We start from the raw sequence: 20804 nt of genomic DNA on the forward strand, positions 1-20804 counted from the left end.
TACTCAAAAACTTTCAAAAGCATGTACAGTAGAGTCTCACTTATCCAACATTCGCTTATCTAACGTTCTGGATTATCCAACGCATTTTTGTAGTCAATGTTTTCAATACATAGTGATATTTTGGTGCTACATTCGTAAATACAGTCATTACTACGTAGCATTCCTGCATTACTTTTTCTGTCAAATTTGTTGTATAACATGATGTTTGGGTGCTTAATTTGTAAAATCATAACCTAATTTGATGTTTAATAGGCTTCTCCTTAATCTCTCCTTATTAGCCAACATATTCGCTTATCCAATGTTCTGCCGGCCTGTTTATGTTGGATAAGTGAGACTCTACTGTACCTTGATTCCATGGTCTCCCCATTACAAGACATTATTCCAGATCTCCACATCTCTCTAACTCACAGTGATCAAGTCCACTGAACAACAGGCAATGGATACAAAACAACAACAACAACAACAACAACAACAACAAATGTCTTTCCCTTCTATTGAAAAAGCACGGGCTTTTCTTAACCTATGCTGATTCCAAACCATTCCCAGTGGCATCCACATACCAGACTTCCAGACGTAATTTAATTCAGTGCTCAGTTCAGCCAGCTGGCAGTGGCAGCTTGAATGGCTTGGGCTGGCACAAAAGTGTATTGCGAAAAAAATGTGTGCGTGGTGGGGGTGGAAGAGGAAGAAATGCAACCCCAAGACACCAAGCAAACAAGAACAAGCAGCAACAGGCTATAGTTAAACTTCAGATGAGCTCAGGAGAATCAGGGGCGGAGGGCATTGTGGGAGCAGGATACAGTTCCCCACACGTTGCTTGGACTGTGGTGTGGTTTTTGGAAGGAAAGAATTTGATCCCAGAGACACAACACAGTCATTTGATAGAGACTATTATTCCCTGGCGATTTCAGCCCAGGGAGGATATATTCTCCAGGCAGACTGCACAGATGCCACCCTTGCATATCTCTCTTTCTTGTCTGTGGGCCAAGAGATTAATGCTGCAAAACACACAGATGCTCACCTGTGCTTCAGGCATTAAGAAGAAATAGGCCTTTTCCCTTATGGGCTGTATGCGCCAGACTCAGGAATGTCGTTGGGAAGAAACAGAACCAAGATTTAATCAGAGCCAGGAATGAGCCACAGAAAAAAGATACAAGTAAGGCTCAAGCTACACATTCGTCTGAATGGGTAGTTTTGTCTTGCATGTCTATTCCCCCCACCTTTAAAATAGCAGCAACAAATGTGGGTGGGGGAGAGAGAAGCATGAGTACAGAAACCATCGGAAAGAGGAGTTAGCTCATTCCTCCAACACTCAGGAGGTTTATTTCTGGTTCTCATTCACGGGATCACCATAAGTCTTTGCCTATTTGAGAGTCAGTATGGTGTAATGGTTTGCAAGACCAGAGTTTGAATCCCTGTTCAGCCCTTAAAACCCACTGGGTGACCTTGAGTGAGTCGTACCCACACAACCCTTATGATAGATTTCCCTTAAGACTGCCTTAAGTCAGAAATGACCAGAAATGACACTAGACCACCCCTTCACCAAATAGCAATTGTAGTTTACATGCCAAAACCTAACTACCAAAACAGAAACCCAATAGCATTTTGCTAAATATGCTATGCTACTAGCAACAGATGATGTCTTGCTCACTGTAGTCCACCCAAAGATCCCTTGGAGATGCTATCTGGAATGGGACTGCACTAAAATTTCTACTCCGTTTCAAATAAGAGCTACATGAACAACGAATCTCTCTGCTACCCAGAGTCTTAATTTTGATAGACTTTTCCTAGTGGCTGCCATTTCATTAGGGAAAAACGATGTGTACGGGAACATGCTACATGTTTAACTAGTAGTTTGCTCCAAGTTTGCATTTGGAAGGCAATCTGCCAGCCAAGTGGATAAAGTGTTGAGTTGGCTACAATTCATATTGTACGTATATGTGGCTTAGATCCTAGCAGTTGCCACTAGCATAAAAGAGAACTAGATCTATGATTTGCGAGTAGATGCCTGCAACATGAATCCCGTGAGTTAGTCCCTGCCAGCTGTTTCCTCAATGCTATTCTGCTGGACGATCTCTTCCAATAAGACCATTAGACAAGAGAGCTAGCTGGTTATTTTAAGTCTGTGTGTGAAATTCATTCCTGCTGGTCTCTTTGTCCCATACACTTCTCTATTCCTGCTCGCTTCTCAAACTGCAGACTTCTGTTCCCAGGCTCTGTGTGAGGTTTCTTTTCCCAGTCAGATTATTTGCGGCAGCTGCATCAATTATCAAGGTTTAGCAATTGACACTTCATCTTTCTTCATTTAATATGCAGTGACATCCTCACTTATACCAATGGCTGGAAATGGTTTGAAGGTCTAATAGGTAAATTCTGTCCCATTTACTATTGCTCATAGAGGAGAATGTTCTGTGACTTTGAGTTAAATTGACACGGGCAGTTTATTTGCCTCAGAGATCCAAAAATTGCAATTTTAAGTTCTAGAAGCTGTTTGGAGAACTGATGTTAAGAAGTGTTTGGATTATGGGTAAGGCAATCTTTTTAGAATTGTATCTGGGGCACAATTTGGCTAATATTAAAGGGCATCCAGTGGAAAAAAATCATGGATTTAATTTAAGGTTTCCCAGTTCTTCACCTTGCATTTTAAGCCTTGTGCTGAAAATACTCAAAAACTTTTTGGATGCACGAACATGGGCAGAGTGCACTCTTCAAATACTTGGGGATAAAAGTTTAGGGCTCGTAAACTTGAACCCTAATTCTTCACTGTGTGTATTTTGAACAGCAGGCTGAAAGGAAAATTGGCAAGGGTGATGGGTGGGGAAGAAGAGCACTTAAAAGTAAGGCATCAAACTCTACTGCTGACTATTTTTATCCAAACTATGTTCACACAGAGAGAAGCAGCCATGGAAACCAATTTTTTTTTTCAAATCAGCCCTCAACTACCACCAAGGAACAGTCAAACGGTTGGAACCGAATGCACAATATCTCCACTATTTCTTTTATGCACTTGATTGGTGTGTGTTGACTTTGTTTAAGAAAAAGTGGCTGGGTTTGGGGGGATTAATGGTGAGATTTCCTTCTGGCACCTAAGCATGGTGAGGTGCCAGTAAAAGCATGTGAAATGCCAAGTAAAGAGGGAGACCAGCTCTGCCAGTTACTTTGGAGCAGTCTGCTAAGCAGCAGCTGCTATGCCAGCCACCGGGAATGCCTCCCCACCCTGTATTACATTTCCCACATTCCTTCCCAAAGGTGTCACAAATAAGTTCCATAACTACCAACAATATCCTTGTACAGTAGAAACTCTTATATGACTGCTTAACTTTCAATTAATTCATCTGGATTCAAAACACAGATGCAGCCTGTCAGCAGAATGTGGCTTATATAAAAAGAGTTCAGATTTTTAAAAAATTAGATAAACTTATTTCTCTGTTTAAATAACAATGTCCTTCTTTTCACAAGCACACATTGTATCACAAAGCATTTCACCATTAAAACAACAAAACACCAAGTGTTTCGAAATTATTACCTCCCCAAACTTATTGATACATACAACAAAAGACATCCGGTAGAACAACATTTTAAAAGATGTCTGGCCTAAGCATAAACACACGAAGCCTTGAGCTATAATCTTGCACAAATGCTTTTGGCAACTTAACTCCATGCAGGATAATAGTATTTGTTGTGTCCACAAAAACAGGTACAGTAGAGTCTCGCTTATCCAACATAAACGGGCCGGCAGAACGTTGGATAAGCGAATATGTTGGATAATAAGGAGAGATTAAGGAAAAGCCTATTATCAAGTTGGATAATAAGGAGAGATTAAGGAAAAGCCTATTATGATTTGAAAGCAAAGGAAAAATAAATAAAAGAAGAACCCGAGATTGGGTATCAAGAACTAGACCAAATTATAAAGGGAAAAAACGAACAAGAAATGTAAATTAAGCCACACAGGACAGAAAGCGGAAGACTAAAAAGAACTTTCTATTCCCTATATTTCCTTTTATTCTGCTACCTAATTCCTGTTTCTTCAGGGTTTTTTTCTTCTTTCTTTTCTTTTCCCCTCACCCATTGTATCCTTACAACTTGTAACTTATGTAACACTTAAGAAAGTTTCAATAAAAAACTAATTGAAAAAAAATAGGTTATGATTTTACCAATTAAGCACCAAAACATCATGTTATACAACAAATTTGGCAGAAAAAGTAGTTCAATACACAATAATGCTATGTAGTAATTACTGTATTTATGAATTTAGCACCAAAATATCATGATGTATTGAAAACATTGACTACAAAAATGTGTTGGATAATCCAGAACGTTGGATAAGCGAGTGTTGAATAAGTGAAACTCTACTGTACTAAAGAAAGAGGAGTGTATATATTCTCATTGCTGACCCTGAACTTGTTACGGGTTTTCAAGGGAAGTCACATATTATAACAACAGTCAAACATGGACATAAGTAAGGCTTAGTTACATTCTTCAAGAAAACTTTGAGCCAAAATTAGGTGCAATTATCAAAATGTTCATAATGAGGCCATATTAGTTCTGAAAAACTATAACACCTAAATAAGAGGTTATAAAAAGCTGTAAAATGTGAGAAAATGCCAATAAGTTTGGCTATGCTGTTCTCCATCATGTTCTGTTCCATCCTCGAACTCTTACTTCTTGATATTGGGTGATCCTCCTTCATTCCAATATTTGTTCTTTGCACATCAGGAGTGCCTTGGTTGCTAAATGGCTTTCCTTTCAGCATCCATGGAATGAATGGCACCAGAAAGAGCCAAATTGTGGGGGTTGAAGAAATCGACCCAGCCACAGAGGGGGGACGGGGGGGGGGGAGAGAGAGCTGGATGGACACCCTCTCTTTTGCCCCCCACAGCTTCCCTCCATGGCTGGCTTTCCATGCATTAAGCAAGAGTGCAGCCCCTCCATTCAGCGAGGATCATACAGTGCCCGTATTGTTCCTTCCCAACATCTCCATCCTGGCCATAGCCTCTCATAGGGGATTGCCTGGAGAGTCTGTAAATAAACAGAGGACTTTAAACCCCCTCCAAAACTGAGGTGGGGAAGGGAGGGAGAAGAGGTAGGGATTTCCTTTGTACTGTAATGAGATACATGTCCCAAAAACGTGGCACAACTGGCGTCAAGGTTTGAGGAGGCGGGGAAGAGACAACAAAGCCCAGTCACACACACATTTGAATGTTTAGCCCTTTAGGAGAGGAAGGGGGGGGGGAGAGGAGGGCTGGGGACATTCAAGGGCTCCTTTTGTAAAGGGACTCTCCCAGCTTGGCCGAAGCAAAAGGGATGAGAGGCCACTAAAAGCCTGGCATGTTGGGATCCCTTTTGTTCCGTGCCAGCCAGGAGGGGTTAAAGGTAACAGGAACCCAACAGGGAGGTGGGGGGACAATCCCCTTGTCCTTGTGTTAACCGCTCTCACCCTGGGTACGGTTGGCTGAGTCCTAGACAGCTTTAAGCACTCTGGCAGACATACAAGGGAGCCTCAAGGGTGGAGTTCAGGCAGCCGGCTCTTGGCAGTCACATCACGCACAACGGTGGAGGCCACTCAGTGCCGTCTGGGAGAGTCGCAGGGGGCTGGGAGATGTCGGCGGAGGACTCCCCGAAACTGGCCGCCTCCTCTCCCCTCTTCCTGGCTCGACCCAGCCCCACTTCATGAATGCTGGCTTTTCAAGGGCAGGAAGGAGCCCCTGCAGATGCTGTCTGTACATATAGCTGACGTGAGGCTCAGAGCAATAGGCAATTTGAGATAATATGGGCTCTTTGTAAATAATGCCAAAAAGGATTTTGTGAAAAAAATTCAGAAGCAAGGTAGAGGCTTTTTTCCTTCCTTTTGCAGAGTGGCTTGTTTCATTCATTAGTTTTATTACATCTGTAATGCTAAATGTTTGATGCTTATTTTTCTTTTGGTGGGTTTTTGATAACACTGAACGGATGGCATTCCATCTCTATCCCGCAACTGTGTAAAAATGGTTTTCTACCTGAATATTTATTATCACTGCATTCAAAGAAGCTGGTTTATATCCATCTTATGTGAAAATAAAAAAGTTGGTTTTAAAGGTGCTGCTACATTTCATTTCCTTTTCTTCCTCCTTCCTCTTTTTTTAATGCTGAAAAGAAAATGAAGAGGCAATCCTTTTTAGGGAGAAGGAATGCCTCATTTTCCCCTGGATGATAGATATTTCTAAGTACAGTAGGGTCTCACTTATCCAAGCTAAACGGGCTGGCAGAAGCTTGGATAAGCAAATATCTTGGATAATAAAGAGGGATTAAGGAAAAGCCTATTAAACATCAAATTAGGTTATGATTTTACAAATTAAGCACCAAAACATCATGCTACACAACAAATTTGCCAGAAAAAGTAGTTCAATACGCAGTACTGTTTTGTTGCAATTACTGTATTTACGAATTTAGCACCAAAATATCACGATATATTGAAAACACTGACTACAAAAATGGCTTGGATAATCCAGAGGCTTGGATAAGCGAGGCTTGGATAAATGAGACTCTACTGTACATGGCCTCTAAACAATTGCCATTAACAGGAACAATAATATATGCCAAATTAAAACTACACTTTGCAGTGTTTAAAGCAAACGAGAAAGCAAGTTCTTGGAATTAGCTGCTTCCATGAAATCAAAAGACTTGACTTTCACCAACTTCAACGCAGAATGGATCTTTTACTTACGATCCGTTTTCTGAGAAGCTTAAAATGTTTTGAGTTTTCCTTAAAACAGCAATGACAACTACAAAATGTTGTTACTTAAAAATAGACCAATTATGTCATTATAGAAGTTGAAAAGTCTGAGTCTAAATGGGCAGTGTTCAAGGAAATCTCTGCAGATACTGCTTTCCATCAGGAACTATGATAAAAATGAAGGACAACGGAGATACACATTAAAAAATACAGAAACTTTGGAGATGGAGGTTTTTTTAAAAAGGCAATTGTTCTGAAAACAAGCTTTAACATCAACAAACATGCAACAAATGTTTCTGTAAAATGCGTACAATTAATGTGATAATGGAGTTCCACCTCTAAATTCTCTAGAGCAGTGTTTCTCACACTCTGCTCCTCAAGGTGTTTTGGACTTCAGCTCCCACAATTCCCAACACCTGGTAAGATAACTGGGACTTCTGGGAGCTGAAGTCCAAAAGACACAGAGTGGGTGCTACCACTAACAAGGCTCTACTATATGCAAGAGACTTCTAGCAAACCCCTTGAAGATCATTAAGTCCGTGTTTGAACTGTACATTGAATTTCCTAAGTATCAACTTCATAATCCTTTGGGGACAATGTGATCGACTGAATTTAGGTCTCCAACGATGCACAAATATCTCATTCGTTTGGTAGATGTTTTGCAACCTTGGTGGGCAAATAACATGTCCAAAAGTTAATAAATAAAGTAAGACCACAATCACAGACTTAAGGAACTAGTTGCGAGTTTTGTGTTTACATACTATTGTGTGACTAAAGTGTTCTATTAAGAAAAATGGTATGCACCACGTTCTTCATGACTTCTGCTCCCATTTAAAACTGTGAAACACTAGCCTTGGCACAGCTCCAGAGAGCCCTACTAGCTAGACCAGTATGCAGTTGTCTGGGGATGATCCCTTTATGAAAAGAAAGCCCTGAGAAATTGCCTGCGATCCAATACCAAAGGTGATATCCAAGAACACCTGGTTCCTGGCCAAAATGACTGGCTTTGAGGAAGATCCATCACAGCCAAGCATTTGGACTGGGCTGGCTCTATGGAAACCATCAATGATGACCAGAGAGAATGCTTTTCCTTCCATCTCAGGAAGTGAAGGAATTTGGGCTCAAAATAGCAAATCTTTATCCTGAACCCAGAGACAAATCTGTTCAGAGGCAAAGTTCTCTCAGTCATAGAAAAATAAAATAAATTGGGGGGGGGGGGGTATTTTTATAATCTTGGAGCAGTGTTTTGGCCAGGATCACAGACACACAGAGAAAACTATGTTCCCATAATACTAAAGACAGCCTTGTACATGCAAAGGAAGCAGTTGAGGAAATACGACTGCCATTTCATATTAATTAGGTGCTCCCCTTCCAGGAGCTGGCAGATGTGTACAGAACTGAATTTACCTGGTCTGTTTTCAGTTCAGACAGCGAGCCTCTAAAGTAATCTTTGGTTAATATATTACTATCATAACCATACAAGCACCTCAGTCACACTGCAGATAAAATTCTTTGAGAAAAGGAAATAAACTACATGAATTTATCATTCAGCTCACGTCTATTTGTGTAATTCTTCTGTAAAAAAAAATCAACACATTTTGTATTGGGCTTCCTAATCATTGTCACTTTTCAATTAGAGGAGACCTCATTCCATTTTTCTCTGTAATTTTCCCCAGGGAAAGGTGATGGATGCATCGAGCTTTATGAGACGGACAAATGTGGCTTCAAAATGCAAAGTAAGGTCACACTAATTTAATTTAGCATAATTTTTACTCCTGAATACATTTTCTGAGGCAGGTTCAGACACTGCATTAAAGTGACACAACCTGCTTCTTTGTATTTTTTGTCTAGACAAACACTGACGCTTTGGGAATCTGGGCAGGAGGAATAGAGAACAAGGCTTTTGCAAATAAATATTTTTTTTGTACATTCCCATATGTATTATTAGTTTCAAGGACTGACTGAAAACACTCATCAATCACTAAGGATTTCTAGCACTCACATGGATGTCTCAGGAGGGTGCGTTTTTTTTATTTCTTTTTAGCAATAGCCAGTTTTCTTCAATTATGGCTGTAAACCTCAAACCACTTACTCCAGTGGGACTTAATGAGGCTGTTGCAGAAAATGCGGTTTCTTTCTGCTCTACACAGCAATCCACCAATCACAACTTGGATGGGGTCATAGGCAGGATGTGCTTAGTTGTGCATTGTACAAACAGAACACTACAGGTGTTGTGTAGCTCTGCAAAGTGGTATAGAACAGCCCTTTCTTAATTATTAACCCATTACTTGAAATCTGTATTTATGGATATTTTGGTGGCCATTGCCTTTCCAACATTACCTCCCCCCCCCAAAAAAAATCCAAAGTCTCTCCTCCCCTTGAAAGTCAACACTTGACAGATTTTGACAGCAAGCATGTTGTCAGCATTTGACAGCATCTGACAAGTTAACCGTCCGTATTTGACTGAGTCACAATCAATCCAATAGTCTTATGGAAGACTTGTGGTACCATTTGGTAATTTGTGTTCAGTTCGGCTCATCATAAATATCTTTTGAATACAGATGAAACCATAAACTGGAAAATTAAAGCATTTAATGTCAAATTTTTGTTCGGAAATTCAGGTGCTGAATTTTAATGCAGAAATCAGAAATGAATTGGTATACTGTACACACAATGTTTGTAGCACCACTATGGGATGGCTTTATAAATTTTGGTTACACATTTTGAAAAAAAAACTGTTCATGCTTCATTTGGAAATATATCATTATTATAGATATTATTGTTTTCATTGCATATTGCTTGAGAAGTACATTGGACAGGTTACAATTCAATTGAGAAAGGCAACATACAGACAAACTGATGATTATGAAAGAAAATAATATTCAGCTTCTTAAAAGTCTGCCTGCCTGGTTTCATGGAGGCAGTTTTCTAACCATAGATAATTAATTACATGTGCAACTGCAAAATGACGGTATAGGATATATATCTCTCTCCTTATCTAGAGATTCTGCATTTGTGGATTCTACCATCCAAGGCTTCAAAATATTCCAGGTTTTAAAAAAATAAACCTTGATTTTGCCATTTTATACAGGGGACACCATTTTACTACACTATTATGGTATCCATGGGGGAGTCCAGGAACCAAACCCCAGCAGATACTTAGGGCCCACTGTATTGTACAATCATGCACAGTACAAATAGCTGTACTATCTTTGAGTGCTAACAACAAATAAGACAGGAGTAAGCCTAATGGTCAAATTCTACTAAAATTTTATCCTAGATTGGAGTGAAGAACTAGCTGCAAATGGTCTATATATGTTTTAAAAGGAGATTTTTTGGAGTCCAACCCAAGGCAGTCTAGCAAACAGGTAAGAACACAGATCACTAAGTAGCAACAATAGAATGATAACAGCTTCACGGCTATTATGTTGCTTTTGACTTGGGCAGATCTATACGGAAATCCTTGGTCAACCATCAACCTCACAGAGGATCTGATGGAAAAGATCTTTCACTCACAGAGTCACTGCCACCTTCTGTTAAATGGAAACAGTAATAAAGTCACTATTCCAAAGTTTGCTCTATGGATGATTGAGTGTGATCACAAAAGTGGGTTGACAAAAGGGATTAGGGTGCATATGATTACTGATCAGCCCTAACCAAGGAAATGAACTGGACCATCCCAGAAGTGCAATGTTGTATGTAATAGAGATGCAAATTTTGGCTATTTTGTTCCTCGAGGAAGTGACATTTAATTTTGGTAATTTTCCTCCGATTAGAAGAAAGTCATCAAAAACCACAAAGTAGTGCAATTCAGGACATATTTGCACATGACTGTTTTATGTCAAAAATAGTATTTTCTACATTGGAAGCAGCATTTTCTATTTAGAAAATAAAATTTCTGCTTAGAAATGCTACTTTCTGTCAAGAAAATGTTGTTATTTGTGCAAAACAGCCACGTGCAAATTGTTGATAGAATAATTCCTAAACAGTGAAGATTATTGTGTTGTCTAGGATTCTTGCCAATCAAATTATACTCAAAAACAAATTTTTGAATATTCTTTCCATTCTTAGTACATACACCTTCTTTTCAGTAGTAGAACATGTAAAGTTCCGAGGTCGTACAACAATACAATTCATTGAGGAAAGTCAGTACAATTGTTTTCAGTGCAGATGGAGAGAGAGAAGATGAGAAAGAATGGTTTAACGAACTTATACATTTATGACCTGAAAAACACCTGAAAACAACAAGGATCCAACTTCATAACTCACTCTTGGTCACTACTTTTGGATCTCTGGGAAATCTGCTATTCCTTGAAACAGAATATTGCCAAACATGTCTCAAACTGCTAGCAAAGCAATAGGAGGATAGCTGCCTTTGAAATTTTGGAAATGGCCTTCTTTTACCATGTTTCAACATTTGATTCATAAACTGGAAAGCACTGGTTTGTTTCAATACTAATCCCCTCTCGTTTGTATATGTTTTTATTTTTATTCCAAGGCATTCCAAATCTGTTAGAAGCCCATTCAATCATCCATGCTGCAACAATTTATTGCAGATGGGAGAGGAGGAGAAAAGCACAAGCTGTTTCCTAGAACAATCTAAATCTGACCTACAAACCCCCTCCCCTTCCCCAGTGCACACCCTCCCTCCCTGGCGAGCAACCAAGTATGTGCAAGATCCAGCCATGTCTGGACTCCCGGCTGCCCACGGAGGCACGGGGGAGGGGAAGTGTCTCAAATTTATGAAAATCTAATCTTGTTAGCCAATGCAATCTGTGTGACAAGGCGAGTTGGGAAGGCGGGGGGACTCATTATCATTCTCCACAGCAAGCCCCATGTGACTGACTTGCAACGGGCATGCAATTTCATTTATCTCGGCTCCAAGCAAACCCAGCCAAGGTTTCCTCCTGATTTGAATGAAGACCTGCTTCTTTAGAACTACGAGCCAAATTGAAGCAGACACTAAAAGGAATAACTTTGCAATAGAAGCCAGGTGCCTCCGAAGGCAGAAGTCACTGAGCATTTGCAGACTCCTTTTTTAAACAGGCAAAGTCTGTTGCTCTTGCTCTCTGTTTGGAAACACACATGCGTTTGTGCATGTTTGCCTTCAAGTTGCCTGTCGACTTATTGTGACCTCATGAATTTCATGGTTTTTAACACAAAGTATAAGAGGTAATTTTGCCAGTTTTGCTCAGAAATATAGCCTTCAGTACTTGACAGCCTTCTATTCAAGTTTTTTTATTGTGTCAGGAGCGACTTGAAAAACTGCAAGTTGCTTCTGGTGTGAGAAAATTGGCCATCTGCAAGGACGTTGCCCAGGGGACATCCAGATGTTTTGATGTTTCTACCATCCTTGTGGGAGGCTTCTCTCATGTCCCCGCATGGAGCTGGAGTTGACAGAGGGTGCTCATCTGTGCTCTTCACGGGTTGGATTCGAACCGGCAACCTTGAGGTCAGCAACCCAACCTTCAAGTCATCAGTCCTGCTGGCACAAGGGTTTATCTCACTGTGCCACCAGGGGCTCCTAACTAACCAAGTATTAACCGGACACGACTCTACATAGCTTCCAAGGTCAGACTGGCTCCTATAGTTTTTAAAAGTGGATTCAAATCAGTAGCTGTTTCTGTCTATCACTGAAGAACAGCCTTCCTGACCACCTCAAAACAAGCAGCTTCTAAGACCAAAGCTCAACATCACTTGCTTTTCAGCACATCTCCAAATATGGCCTTATGCCTCAGCCTTCCTCAAAAGGAGCTTTGTGATATGTTCACAACTATTCAGTGAAGTAAATTGGGTAGAAGATGACTCAAGATTCAGGAAGTTTACACTGAAGTGGCCTAATGCTGAATCAGACCACAGGTTTAATTCACTAAAGTCTGTTACACAAAACCTCCAGATGTTCTGGAGTACAAGTCCCATCATTCCCACATCCAGCACGACCAATGTATAGGACTAGGCTAGTTTACACAGATTGGTAGTAATACTATAGGGCTTCAGGTAGGAGTTTTCTAGTGCTGCTTGGAAATAGCTGGAGTAGGGAGCGAACTGACTAAATTTAACTGTTCAACGGGCTTAGGGAGAAATCTATTGGGCAAAAACAACCAGTTTACAGCCCAAAGAAACTATTCAAATGGGAACATCTGCCAACAATCTTCCAAAGGGACATCTGACTCAGGAAGTTCATTCATCTTCACTATTGGCTTTTTAACCTCCTCCAAGAGTCCTTTCATATCTTTCCCATTGCCTGGCTCAACTATCTCCCTACCTCATTCCCTGATTTTCAAGTTTCTAAAGAATTGTAATGAATTTGGCAATATCTGTCCCTATTTTTTAAATTTTACACTTCTTATTATGAACTCATATTTCTTTTGGCATGGGTTTTCCTCTATTTGCACTCTCGTTCATATACAGGATTTCAACATTTGGTAGTTTCCTTGACTCTGCTCATTAAGCATCATGGTATGCTCTTGGGGCTTATGTGTAAGTTTTCCTATTTTCCTCCCAGTTGGTTCTTGACTCCACCAGCACAGCACCCAAAGGCACTGCCTGAACTGAGTGGCTTAATGCTCCATTCTCTATAGGACTCACTTCCCACCTAACGTAAAGCAAGCATTTCTCATTTCATCTGGCAAAATATTCTTAAAAGAGCCAGGAAATGAGTCACATTAACAAGGAAGGAGTACGCCTATTAAACATGGAAATACCTAGTAACTTTCAATGTTTCAATGGCCAAGTTTTAGCAAGAGGGAGGCAAAACTGGGCATATGGAATGGAAACTGGGTAACAACATTTTACAGCTGCTGTTCCTATTTCTTCCAATTATTATATAATCCGCTCATCAAAGCTAGCTGGCTTGAGAAAAGACTATAAGAATGATTGCAATAAAAAGTAGGGGTGAGCAGCAAGGATCAGGGACCTTACGATTGTATATCATAGTTATATGAAACCAATAAGAAAGTATGTTGAGAACCAAACGGCTGAACAATGTATCCTGTTTGCTTTGAGGTTTTCATTTCAGAATGTTCTTCAGCATTAATTTATTATTAAATATAATGTTTCTTTTTAAACCTGAATGAGAGAGCATTGTTTCCCTAAATGGAAGCATTTGCTCAGCTCTCACTGTTCCAGTTTCTATGTGTGGGGTGTGAAAGCTGGACAGTGACAACAGCTGACAGCAAGAAAATCAACCTATTTGAAAATTGATGCAGGAGGAGAGTTTTACAGGTACTGTGGACTACTAAAAAGACAAATTGAATGGGTTCTTGAGCAAATCAAACCTCAACTCTAACTGGCTGTCACTCTTTGGTGTAGAGGGATAAAGCCTTGTAACTTGAAGGTTGGGCTGCTGACCTGAAGGCTGCCAGGTTCGAATCCCACCCGGGGAGAGTGCGGATGAGCTCCCTCTATCAGCTCCAGCTCCAGGCGGGGACATGAGAGAAGCCTCCCACAAGGATGGTAAAAACATCAAAAATATCTGGGCGACCTCTGGGCAACGTCCTTGCAGACGGCCAATTCTCTCACACCAGGAGCGACTCGGGTTGCTCCTGACACGAAAAAAAAAGAAGAGAAGATTTGACTCACTGGAAAAGACAAAAATGCTCAGCAAAGTAGAAAGCAGTAGGAAAAGAGGAAGACTATTGCAGGGAGATCGATTCAATCCCAAATCTTAATTTGCTAGACTTTTAGGACCAGGGTTCTTGAGGGTTCTCATTCATGCTGCGATGGCACAACGGGTTAAACTCTTGTGCTGCCTGGACTGCTGACCTGATGGTTGGGTTGCTGACCTGAAGGTTGCCGGTTCAAATCTGCGAGATGGGGTGAGCTCCCACCTGTCAGCTCTAGCTTGTGGAGACATGAGAGAAACCTCCTAGCAGGCGGTAACACATCCAGGTATCCCCTGGGCAATTGTCTCTGAAGACAGCCAATTCTCTCACACCAGAAGCGACTTGCAGTATGTTCTGAAATTGCTTCTGACAAGATAAAATTAAAAAATCATAAGTTGGCTATAAGTTAAAGCCAGCTTTGGTGGCAAGCAATAACAAAAATTCTGTCCATATCTATATGCCTGCATACACACATTGCATGAGCATAGAGGAAGACTACAAAGGGATTGAAACATCTTTCTGCTCTGTAATGCCGAGGCACAGTGCTCTTTGTACAGCATTCCACAAAACAATAGAAAGGACCTTGAAGGAACTTGCATAGATATCCTTCCCCCCGCACCCCTGCCCTTCTTTTAGCAACAGACTCTCTGGTGTGTTTCTTCCCTAAAATGGTATCTACAGAATGTAATCCTAAATTGTCATCTGTATTCTCTTTCCTTTACTCACTACGTTGCTGGAAGCTAAGGAAGGGGGTGGGTGTTGCTTGAACACTAAAGCTCCTCAGCTAAGCACAAACACCTGTGCTGAATTCCAGAGATTATACTGGATAGTTAGCAGAGAGGGGAGAAAATCAGAGGGATAAAAGGATTAAAGAGGATTCACAAAATATACATGAGTTGTGGGGTTGGAGAGATAAACTGGAGCTTCCTATGGGTGATATGTCAGCAAAAAATTAGTCAGGAAATAGTGTGTTTCTTGCATCTCAGAACCTCATGGAAGTGATCTTGGTAAAGAATAACTCAGTCTTGGTTTTTCTGTCCAATAAAAAGGGAAGAAAAGAACATGGTTCCAATACAAATTTTTACAATTTAAAAGAATTGCAAAGAAGATAGTAGGCTCTTCCTGTCCACTGAACTCAGGTGGGTAAGCGTGGGAGACGGCAATGGCCAAGATCCTGTTGAGATGTGGCATAATTGCATAATTGGCATAATTGGGCCCGGGCTGTGGTGCAGGCTGGAGTGCAAGCCAGCTGCAACCAGCTGCAATGAATCACTCTGACCAGGAGGTCATGAGTTCGAGGCCCGCTCGGAGCGTATGTTTGTCTTGTCTTTGTTCTATGTTAAAAGGCATTGAATATTTGCCTATATGTGTAATGTGATCCGCCCTGAGTCCCCTTCGGGGTGAGAAGGGTGGAATATAAATGCTGTAAATAAATAAATAATAAATAAATAATGAACAGCTTTGCTGGAATAACTGTATAAGATTGTGGAGGGAAATGGGGTGCCTAGGCTGGTGGTGGAAGGCTAGACAGCTATATTTTTAGGAGCACTATAGACTATTGTGCAACCTGCAGCAACACTTATGTAAGGAAATCACAAAGCCTTTCTTAAGCATGACAGTAAAAACACAACTTGTTATTGCAAGCTTGAAGCCCCAGTGAGATTCGGTCTAATATCAGCAAATTAAGTCACATCCTACACATATGGTAGAAACTCCAAAGTGAACCACTACACAATGCAATGGGGGTGCTACAAAGAAAAGACTACTGTCTGATCGTGCATTTAGACTTTTCAGAATCACTCTCCATTTGACAACATGTTTGCTTCACATATGACAGCACAAATTTGTCATTTGTGGAATGTGGGTTCAATTAAATACAAACAAGAACCTGCTAACCGTAAAAGTTGGTTGACAACTTCAAATGTGGTGGAGCCTCCATTGGACTTTCATCACCTATCAGCAATGCAATAGTAGCAGATTTCCTTCATCAGCAATGGGTTGGACTATTTGATTTCTTGAGTGCTGTTCCAAACTATAGGACTTTGTGGTATTTCTACTAAGGAACACTTCTGGGTTCACCAGAGAATTTCAACACCACAAAATGGGGAGGGTCCAAGAGCGGGTTGTAGGCCAGGTGGTTAAATACATTTGGGGGGCAGCCTAGGTTAAGGTTGTGATTCATTGTTACTCCACTTAAACTGAGAACATGACTTAATCCCATAATCTGCCATTGGACATGGTGGCAGCTAGACTAGCCATTCCAAGTTGCTCTTCAGAAATGATGTGTGCATCCCCATTGCACTTCTCACTCTGGAGCTTCCAAGAATATTCTCATGAAAGGCACTAAGGTTTCCTCCTGAGAAAAACCATTCAAGGATCATCTTTTTGACGTGCCAATACTTAAAATGGTTGTTCGCTAAAACATGATTAATAAGAAGGCTGAGGTGGCCCTTTTAGTTGTAAGAGATTTAAAATAATAGCCACTTAATGAGATACCTGGTCAGAAGCAGACTTGAACAACATTTCATAGCTGGCTTTGACTGTATCCTGACATTCATTACTAATTGTGAAGCACAGGATATAATCAAACCTGGGCTTCTCTGAAATACAATAGGCTCAATCTAGGTAATTATAAAGAATCTTGAATTTTTAATGCTCCTATGCATTTTTTAAAAAATTGAAAATAAGATAACCAAATTGTACTAAATCTTTTATCGTTTTAGATTTCTACCCAAAGTGAAACTGTTTTTCAACAAAGAAAAACATTAAGAAAATTAAAATAGAAAGTGATACATACCCATCTGCAGCCACCCCCCCTTTTTGAAATAATAGCTCATGTTCACCAGCCAACAATGAAGTTTTGTTGCCCTAATGTACACCATCACTCAAATTAACACCTATGAGATGGAAATGAAACAAGGAGCTGATCAGATGGTCTGACAGAGAGAGGCAGAAATGTATGACTAGAACAAAAAGATCACTACAAGGCAGAAAAGATGCAAAAGCCCGGTACTGAAAAATGGCTGGTATCCCCAGTATTGTGGATATAGGTAATATGGCTACAAAATGTCCAAAAGTTGTTTCATCCTGTGTTACATATTTCATTTTTTACACCCGGAAAGAAGAATCCATAGTCCTGTCACTGTTGAATGCAGTTCCTATATTGACTCTAGCCAGTTTGATTAACCAGAAAGACCCCACCCACCCTCTGGCCCCATATCCATGGGGGGATATATTTTCGACCAGACCATGCATATGTGAAATTGTGGATATGACCAAATGTCATTAAATTAACTCATGTCTAATCCCAGTGTATCACAGAGTTGTACTGGAGGATGTAAAGATTCCTAAAGGGATATCCTCTCTAGGAATATGCTAGGTCCAACACAACTCTATAGTAATTTACGGAGGAAGTATATCAAAGAATTGCCTGGAGGACCAAGTATATTCCTAGAAAAACAACACCTCCTCAAAGCCCATGCTTTGTGAAAGCTCAGATATCGGTTCCAAAGCTACAGAGTTCTTACTATATAGCTCAACAACATGAGGATCACAGGTTCCACATCTTGCTTTAGAACAGTAGTTCTCAACTTGTGGATCCCCAGATGTTTTAGCCTTCAACTCGCAGAAATTCTAACAGCTGGTAAACTGGCTAAGATTTCTGGGAGTTATAGGCCAAAACACCTGGGGACCCACAGCTTGAGAACCACTGCTTTAGAAGAAGCTTGGCCAAGTTTTTCTTTAAACTGACCATATTTCTCAGAAGAATAGCATATGTTCTGTAAAATTAGCTGGTGATTTTCCTCAGTGATAATTCCATGCCAGGAAAACTTTAACATTGTTTTGAAGACATTGGCAACTCTTTTAATGCTTTTTTGCTTATGCTTGTATTCCACAGACTAGCTTCCATTTTTCTCATCTGGTCCCACAGCTGACTTGAGGTCAGGTCCCTTAGGTTGCAATTCTTCAAGTCATAATTTAGCAGTAGCACCTCTACATCAAATAGGACTATTTCAAAGCATAGGATGCTTTGAGGATTATGATGATCATAGACTTTTCTGTGCTTCAGAAATGCTAAATAGCAGTAGGAAATACATAGAGCAGGTAGCTCTTCTCTGCTTCCCAAGGGCATCCTTAGATTGCAGGTGGTAAAGTCTGTGAAGGCCAGTTCCTTCATGGAAAAATGTCCATGGAGAAATCAACTAGGAAAGCACAATATGAGAAATCAAAGTCCATGTGGACTCTTATGGGAATTCATTACAAACATTACCCAGTCTCTGGTTTATGATTGTTCCATGGAAAAAAAATATGTAGCCTTTGTGTGATGTCACAAGCTTTCCCTTTGATCCATAGGCAAACACAAGCAGAATAAAGGGGAAGTGATATCATTCCAGAGTCCACAATGGATTGAATTCAAAAGACATGATTTTGCAGTCAAATGGCTTCTTCCACAAACAAAATGGGCTGTTTCTACATCTCAAACTGGAGTTTTGCACAAGAAAATGTTTCTGAAATGTGAAACAATACATACAATATCTTGTGCAAGTAGAAATAACTGTTATGATGCTATGAAATTTAGCTGGTGTAGGCAATTGTAAAACACAACTAGTAGATACGTTCCTTTTACTCACATTTCTTTGATTTAACACAGTATGTTTTAATGTGTCTGGAGGGAATCAATGAAAAATCATAACTTATCCAAACAGAAAAGATACACTGAACCATCACAGTGACTCCATGCACTCACCGTATGTAAAGGATGAGAACCTGTGGAGGATAAAGTTGTTCTTAAATGAATTACCATCCAGTAGTCCAGACTAGAGACTTAAGTCCACCGATTTAGAGCTCTGTTTCCATGCACTTCAGAAACAGAGTCCCACAGGAGTCCCATGGAAGACATTACATGACGCAAGGGTACTTTCAGTAGGACTTTCTACAGCACATGGAAAAGGAGCTCTAAATTCATCTTCAGGAATTGGGTGTTACTCAACTCCAAATGGGAGAAAGCAGCAGAAAGTGGGTGAAAAATGGAACCTGGACACGGAAAGGACATGAGATGGTTCCCACAGTTAGATCAACTGTCAGAATTTAAGACACAAGTGAAGACCTAACTCTTCTGGAAGGCCTACCCAGACAGTTTTAATGATGCATTTTAAACTTCCACTCTATGTCTACCTTTTTGTGTATTTTAATATGTATTTTATGGAAATATGTTTCAATATGTGTATTTTAAAGAATGTTTTTAGGTGAATGTGTGTTTTACAATGTTGTAACCCGCCTTGATTCATGAGGAGAGGTGGGCAAGAAATAAAAATTATTATTACTATTATTGTTATTATTATGGTTGGCTATCCCAGAAGATGAGGAAAGATGGGAGGGAATGAGATAAGACTATCACTGCTTTCTTCCGCTGGAGGGATGAGATCCTAAAACAGTGGTTCCCAACCTATGGCCTGTGGACCACCAGTGTTCCCCAAGAACTAAAATATGGTCCACAGCCTCACAGTTACTACACCATTGCAATGGGAGCAGTCGGTCTTGCGAAACCCTCTTATAATGCCAAGGCAACAGGGATGTCAGGAGGGAGGGGACCAACTACCCATGAAAGGTGCGACAACAAGCCTCCTGATTGCTGCTTCTCCTCCTCCTCCCTCCCCCTGAGTGGAGCCATTCCATGTGGCACTTGTAAGCGGGGATACCTTGGTGTCTTCATTTTTAGGTCTGTTATTTAGGGTGTTGATTCATTGGATAGGCCTTGGATAGGCCACATCAGCTCTTGATTATTAAATATGGTTTTCTATGGGCAAGCAGATGGTGACTACTGAATGGTATATGTTCTGTATCAGAAACTAGAGTTGATGTGGTCTATCCAATGCAATTTTCTGAATCAGCACCCCAAATAACCAAACCGAATCTAAAGTTGACCAAAAACTGATTTGTAATTCTTTTGGTACTAAAGTTGGAGAGTGGTCCCTGGCCAAAAAAAGGTTGGGAACCACTGTCCTAGAGGGACTAATGATTTGACTCAGTATGAGGCAGCTTTCTAGCTCCCTAGGAAGAGACCTCAAAAGTAATCTTGCCCTGGCTCCTGCCAAGACAGAAGACCCACTACTAAAACTTCCCTACTCAATACTAGCTGAAGAAGGAGAGTCTATCATCTTCCAAATAAATGAGTTCCACTGTCACAATATCACAATATTTAGTCAAGATCTCCTCTCTTATAATTTGAACCCAGTGGTTCAGATCTACTGCAAGAGAAAACATATTTGTTCCATCATTTACGGGACAATCCTCCAATAATTTGAGGACTCCAATCATACTATCCCTTAACTACCTCTTTTCTAGCTGGAAGATATAGATTAGGTGACATCCCCTCCCTTTTCTTTCCTAGACATCAAGGTCAGTAGAAAATACTGCAAGCAAAATGGTTTTTATTTGTCTTGCAGACAATTTGTTTGTTTGCCTTCTAAGAATTAATACAAAATACA

At 40.4% G+C, this 20804-nt stretch overlaps 1 protein-coding gene across 3 annotated transcripts in view; it reads right to left on the reverse strand.

The window, feature by feature from the left end:
- pmepa1 (prostate transmembrane protein, androgen induced 1) overlaps positions 1-20804 on the reverse strand; it is a 97757-nt gene that overhangs the window by 19118 nt on the left and 57835 nt on the right. The window contains exon 1 of one of the 3 annotated variants that reach the window (XM_062978971.1): positions 1022-3820. The exons of the other annotated variants lie outside the window; for them this stretch is intronic. The gene's annotated coding sequence lies outside the window, so the exon portion shown is untranslated. Of the gene's footprint in view, positions 1-1021; positions 3821-20804 lie in introns of those variants that run through there. 3 annotated transcript variants of the gene reach the window in all.

The sequence above is a fragment of the Anolis carolinensis genome, chromosome 4 (assembly GCF_035594765.1).
Source record: "Anolis carolinensis isolate JA03-04 chromosome 4, rAnoCar3.1.pri, whole genome shotgun sequence".
Lineage (NCBI taxonomy): Eukaryota > Metazoa > Chordata > Lepidosauria > Squamata > Dactyloidae > Anolis > Anolis carolinensis.